The sequence below is a fragment of the Galeopterus variegatus genome, unplaced genomic scaffold, assembly GCF_000696425.1.
Source record: "Galeopterus variegatus unplaced genomic scaffold, G_variegatus-3.0.2 Scaffold2100, whole genome shotgun sequence".
Lineage (NCBI taxonomy): Eukaryota > Metazoa > Chordata > Mammalia > Dermoptera > Cynocephalidae > Galeopterus > Galeopterus variegatus.
This window is the reverse complement of record NW_007728211.1, coordinates 158,245-164,901: the sequence shown is the minus strand read 5'-3', so window position 1 is coordinate 164,901 and position 6,657 is coordinate 158,245. Positions and strand designations below refer to the sequence as shown.

At 38.7% G+C, this 6,657-nt stretch overlaps 1 pseudogene; it reads right to left on the bottom strand.

The window, feature by feature from the left end:
- The window catches only part of LOC103596752, a 24,330-nt pseudogene extending 22,001 nt beyond the window's left edge, over positions 1–2,329 (bottom strand).
- Positions 2,330–6,657: the final 4,328 nt, after the last annotated feature.

The following is a 6,657-nucleotide window of genomic DNA, read 5'->3' as shown; positions in this document are numbered from 1 at the left end:
TTTTTTTTTCAAGTTTTTTTTTTTTTTTTTTTTTTTTTTTTTTTACCTATTTTACTCTATGCATTAGGGTATTATTTCTTTAAGTGTGGACCAAGGGACACTTATATTAGAATAACCTGGAATGTTTGTTGAAAACATATTCCTGGATTATACCATAGGTATAGCAAACATAAATCTCTTGCAGGAGACACTCAGGATTCTGCACTTTTATAAAGTTGCCCACGTGATTCTGAGGCATATGAAATTTAAGAACCACTCTTTGAGGGTATGTGGTCAACCTAGAAGTGGCACCATTTATTATCAGTGGGTGGTCCTCCTCTCTTTCTTTCCCTGTACAAGTGTAAAGCCAGTTCCACAAAAATGCTGCCTTATGCAAGTTTGGCTGCGGAATATCTGTGCAAACACCTGCATACCAGATGGGCACATCTGTACAGCTCGTACTGCTGATCCAACTTCAGCACGTCATGCGCCACTTGCTTAATTCATAGTGAATGGAAAGGATGATGAGGATTTCACACTGAAATGTGTCTTGAGCACATCAGGGGCATTTTCCTTCCTTTTCTATTCTTTTATTTTTTTCTTCTCTATGTACCTTGATTTGCAGTCATTTCCTTTTTCATGATTAAGAATGGCAGGGATATTAAATACCAATGCATAAACAACTCCTTTAGCTGAAGGCATTGCTTTGTGAACACCGGCCACTATACACAGAGAGCCTCAAGAAGATGGTGTTGCAATTTGCAGGGATAATTGAGCCATGTTTTTTTTTAAGGATCCAGTTTTCTATTAAAACCATTTAACAATTTAAGGTTTATCAACTGCTGAGTATAAAAGTATGTGTAGCTGCACTAAAATAGGATCTGAAGATAAAAGAATTGCACTTCTTTTCTGTTTTTATTTTATTTTTCCTAGTGCAAGTGACCTAAGTATGAAACAGATGGTTAATCTCAACCACCAAAATGACATACCATAATCTTCTAACCAGGAAAGCATGAGATACCTCTAGTTATTTTTTTCTTTTTCATTTCTTTTCAACTGCACTTCCCCACCTTGTATTTTCTTTCTTACTACTAGATCTAAAAGGAAGTATACTGCTTTGCGGGATGGAAGGAAATAGTAACCACCTAATGTTGGAATCCAAGGGAGCCAGGAGGCTCTCTATTAGAAATGGGTCAGAAGTCACAACTCATTGGTAAAGGGGAGGGGAGGTGGCTGCTGCATGTATTTAGTTCTACAGGAAAGGCTGCCAGGCCAAATACAAAGGGAAAATAAGAAGTTTCCACAAGATGTTTTAAAATGACCATCATAAAACATTCTGATAATTAAAATGAATGATTACAATAACATATATAGACTCATATACGACAGAGAGAGAGAGAGAGAGAGTAAAACATTCTGATAATTAAAATGAATGATTACAATAACATATATAGACTCATATACGACAGAGAGAGAGTGAGAGAGAGAGAGAGAGAGACATGTATAGATAGAACTTATACTATTCAAGGCACTCTACTACGTGCTTGGACTGCACAGCTCACTAAACTTCATAAAAATCCTACAAGGCAGTGTTTCCCCATTGTATAGATGAATAAACCGTTAATTAACTTGCCTAAGGTTACATGGTGGCAGCACCGGAATGTAAGTACAGGTAGTTGGGCTCCAGGCTATGAAGTCTCTTCACCACTACCTTGGAACTGCTGGAAGAGGCAATGCAGAAAAGCAATAGTGGTTAGAGGTTAGCAAATTCTGCTAAAGAAAAGAGGACCTGGAATCATTCTGAACAGAAAGCAATTTAACTGTCGGTATGGATTGATCAGTCTGGATTGGCATAAAAAAAAGGAAAGCTCTCCATTGCACTATCATGTGGTTAAAACTGCACTTTGCTGGGAAGTGTGGTACTGGGAAAAAAGCAAGAGCCATCACGTTATTTGTGTGATATCTGTGCTGGTTTTGTCCAACAGTGATGCTTTGAAGCTCAGTTGGCAGGAGAATGTGCTGAATAAAGCTGAATAAACCTCAGTGATATCCACCAAGTCTGTCTGCTATTAAAACTCAGTGGAATAGGGTTGCGGTTCATCCCCCTTCTTGCTAAACAGGGATGAAAACACTGAGCATTTGTCAGTCACTTGGAAAACACCTCTTGAAGAGGCAGAGCCTGTCGCTGACCTCTTGTCCTCTCCAGTGGACTGCTGTCAAAGTCTTCATCATTGTTTGCAGAGCCTCTGCTATTCTTTTGCTCCCCAGCAATGTTGCCCTCTATGGTGAGCTGGGCCATGGTTTGGAACTGTGGCAAAGGAGCAGACATATGAGGTGAGCAGTTGGCCATTCTACTATGCTGTATTGCCGAAACTGACTTTGCAGTCTTCCCAGTAGACCCAGCTACAGAGCCCCAGCAGAAATTTCCTATCTGGAATCCTTTTGTTCTTGCTACAGCAAAACTTGTCAGAAATCTGTCCTGTGTGTGCTAGGTATGGCGTGACTAAATAATGCCAGACTGCCACCATATTCATTGAAATTCTCATCAAAAGCCTTTATTATCCTTCCAACATATGCACTAGAGAGATTGTAAAACGCATAACGGTTCATACCTGGCACACACATGATTTTATCTGGTTGCTTAACTAGGAATTGGAATATCTTTTAAGGAGATGCTTTAATAGTAATTATGGAGTGAAAAATAACGCTTTTCTTTCCTCTTTTCCCTTTCCCAGATCTTTATGTATTGCCTCTTTTCCCAACATTTTCTTTTAATCTTTTCCCCTTTCCACTTCTACTCCCCCCATTTTCTTCTCTTCTATTAGAATTTTGAAATAATGAGGGGGTAAAAAACCCCCTCTGACATTGCACAGCAATAGAGGAATGATTCTCTGTAGAAAACATTCTTTAGGGATGAGAATGAGGTTTCATCAGTCAAGTTAGTCATCACAGTAGTGACCAATTAATTGTCTTTGGGTTCATTCATGTCAGGAGACTTTCAATAAAATAAACATAATAATTTCTATGTCACAGGATGTTATGAGGAATAAATAAAGTTGTGATTGGGAAAGTATAAAGCTGTTAATTCTGTACTCCCCTTCTCTGTTTTTATGTCTTTAAAACTCCTGAAGGAATTATTTTGATTTGGTTCTTTATAAAGATAATGAGGAGTAAGTTGAGAACAGAATGCTGTTGAGAGAATTACACATAATTTATTAGAGTTCCCTTAAACATGAATACATGCAGCAGCTAACACTCTAGATTTATAATGACAATGTGGTACTGTGTTAACTGACATACTCTTTAGAGCATAAGTGAGCCTCCTGGCGAGGCCACTTGGAAGAATGGCAAACAGGTTTAGCATGGTGTTTGATCATGTAACTTACCAGCAAGTAGTTTTCTCTGTCTTAGAAAAAGCTTCACAAGATTTGTAAAAGCTTCTCTGTCTTAGAAAAAGCTTCACAAGATTTGTAAAAGCCATGCCTAAATCTCAGTTTAGGAATAGTTGATGGGAAGAAAGAGAAACAGGAAGGAAAACAAAACAAAACAAAATTCCTAACTTTTTATCATGTTTTATATCTGTCTTCAGGGGTGAGAACATGTATCCATGGCTCTCAAAAACAATGCCACTGGGATCTATAAGCCAATCATATGCTCTTATTTTGCTTTTTCTTGTGTTATAGAAAGTTCTGGAGTCTTTGGAGGCCAAACCAGAATCTAAAATTCTGGAATATATGTCATTTTGAGTGAAAGTGAAAAACTCCAATTCAAACTAGCTTGTTGGGTTATTTGTTTATGTAACCCAAAGCAGGAAAAGAAGTCATTGACAATACATAAACAGATGGGTGTGTTGCTGTTCTTAGAAACCTTTATTTACAAAAGCAGTTGGCAGGCCAGATTTGGCCCACAGGCCGTGGTTTACAACCCTTGCTCCAGTCACATGGTGTGGGGATGCAGTTACATTGGATGCTGGTCTTTCTATCCAATAAAAAACTTGGGTAATTTTACTGCATTTGCTATAGCTGGGTGACTCTATCAATGATCTAGCACAGAAATAGCAAATGAGCTTTATCTCATCTGTCACTTCCAAACAATCGGTAGAGAATGCCTATTAACTGTGTTCAGAAGAATTCTGACTGTGTTAAGCAGAAAAATATGTCATAATCAATTAGAAACATTTAAAATAGGCATGGATGGGAATGTAGTAGCACGTATGTTATGTTTTTATCATTTCAGCTTTAGAATGTGGGACTGATATGGCCTCATCTTCCTTCACACACAGACTTCTCCACTCTAGGGCCTCAAAAGATTTTTCTTGCTTAATTCTTTTCAAGATCCTAACAAAGATCCAATACTGGCTAAGGTTTGACTCAATGTAATTGCTCATTTTTTCAATTTTTCTTTTTAAAGTTTATTACAGAAGTGAGAAGATCACTTAAAATATTTTAACAGGTGGAATTAATCAGGATCTTAGAGCTAATCCATCTTATGAAATACTCCAATGATATATTTATTACTTTTTGGTATGTGGAATGGGCTGGCAATGTAAGCACACCATATTTTTAAAAAGACTTTCTTTAGCTCTCATTAATTTTGCATATGGATTTATCTGTGGTATACTCTCACTAACCTTTCTAACTAATTTAATTTTTTTCCTTGCCTGGAGAAGGCCAGAGACATACCGAATGCCGCCAGGCAGAGAGAGAACACCAAGTCTGGTGTTTAGAATCTTGCCTACAGTTGAGCAAGCACCACCTGCAGCTGTGCTGGAAAACAAATGCTGCTTCTTGAAAACATCATTGGGAGGCGGTCGGCAGCTGTTAAAATTGGATAACCATTCCTCAGTGTCTAAAGGGAAGGGAATTTTAACCATTAGTCTCTCCAACTTGATATTTAATTACCCTGAAAAAGAAGAAAAATATAAAATTTCTCCTCAGAATTCCTTATGAGTCATGCCCAAAGTTTCTCAAAACAAATTTGTTGCAGTTGTCTCAACAGTAGCTGTGTGAGCAGAGGATGTAGAAGTAACCCATGGTTCCTTTCAGTTGGAGTTTGGCTTCAAGAAGTGCTATAGTCAGTTATTTTACTGATCCTTTTCTTAAAAAGTAAATAGAAATTAGGCCGGCCCGGTGGTGCACTGCTATAGTGCGCCGCTTGGGAAGCGCGGTGGCGCCCGAGGGTTCAGATCCCACATGTAGACCGGCCGCTTGCTGGCTGAGCGAGGTGCGAGCACAACACCGAGGGTTGCGATCCCGTGGCCGGTCCCGGTCCGGTACGGGCGCGACACTGAGGGTTGCGATCTGTTGCCGGTCACGAAAAAAGACAAAAAGGAAAAAAAAAAAAAAGTAAATAGAAATTAAAAATAATATCTTAAAACCTTTTTTGAACACTTTCTTGTGATTTAGATTAGAAAGTTATACCTATTAGAGAATGAAGTGGGAAAAATGAAAAAAAGGATGGGGATAGAAAAGAAAGAGGAAGAAAAGAAAATTGAAATGGGTTCTTAACCAAGGCTCACTTCAGGGAGAATTTTGTAAATTACCTGAAATTGTATGCAAATTTGTGTGTGTGTGTGTGTGTGTGTGTGTGCGTGTGTGTGTGTGTACATACACACACGTGAGGCATATTTTGGGGTTAAGTATTAGCCTTTCTGTTTAAAATCACTGGTATATAGATTGAATTCTTGTCTAGAGAAGATAGCCTAAGCAAGTTCTGAAATTGTTGGGTTCAGCCTGAGAACTGGAAAGGGAAAAATGGATATTAACTAAGGAAAATATTTTGTACTTCCTAAATTTGCCCAGCAGCGGCTCTGATCATGGCTACATGATTTTAGGTTCCAGAACCAAAGAGGAACAATGGCAGCCAAGGCAGGCTTTTCTTGGAAATCAGTGACATATGACTGCTTTCCTCTTTCTCTGTTGTTAAGAGAACAGCTGGCACACCCCAGAGAGGCCCTGACAGTGAACGATAGCCCAAGGACAAGGCACCAGCTGAAAGCCAGCTTGGCTGCAAATTAGAGTATAATGGCAGAGTGGCTTCTGCTGCGAAGTGATTTGCATCAGAGCCCACCGACAATGTACGTTCTGTAGGGCGGGCATTTGTAAGGGAAAGAGATCAGAAATATGGCATTTCTAAATAATTTAGAAGAGGATTCGCCCAAGGAAGAGAAGCAAAAAAGATGGGGACTTAACCGTTTTTAGGTTACGCTACACAGAATACTCATTTTGCACCCAAAGAAAATTTACATTTAAACTTCAGGAGATATATATCCAATTCTCCTCCATATCCTTGCTTGTTGCCCTTCACTCTGCACCCCCATAGTGCTTTGCTCATAACTGTATTATAGAACTGTAGAAATGCAGTGCTGAGACATACATTTCATTAGGTCATGTATTTATAGTACTAAAGTATGTTTTCCCAAAGATCAGGTTGCTATAGTTTTCCCATCAACACTCCAGTATTCTAAGGGTCCCGTGCATATGTATAATCAAATCTTTAATTGTTTTGAGAAATATACAAATGACTGAACCTTGTGGAAGAACTCTGGTAACGTGAAACATCAGAGGAGAGTTCCAATAAGAGCTAAATGAAATTCTGTGATAATGGAGACAGAAAATGTTGAAGAAAGCAAGTAGTTGGAAAGGGGAAGAAGGGAGAAACACGGTAGAATTCATCAAA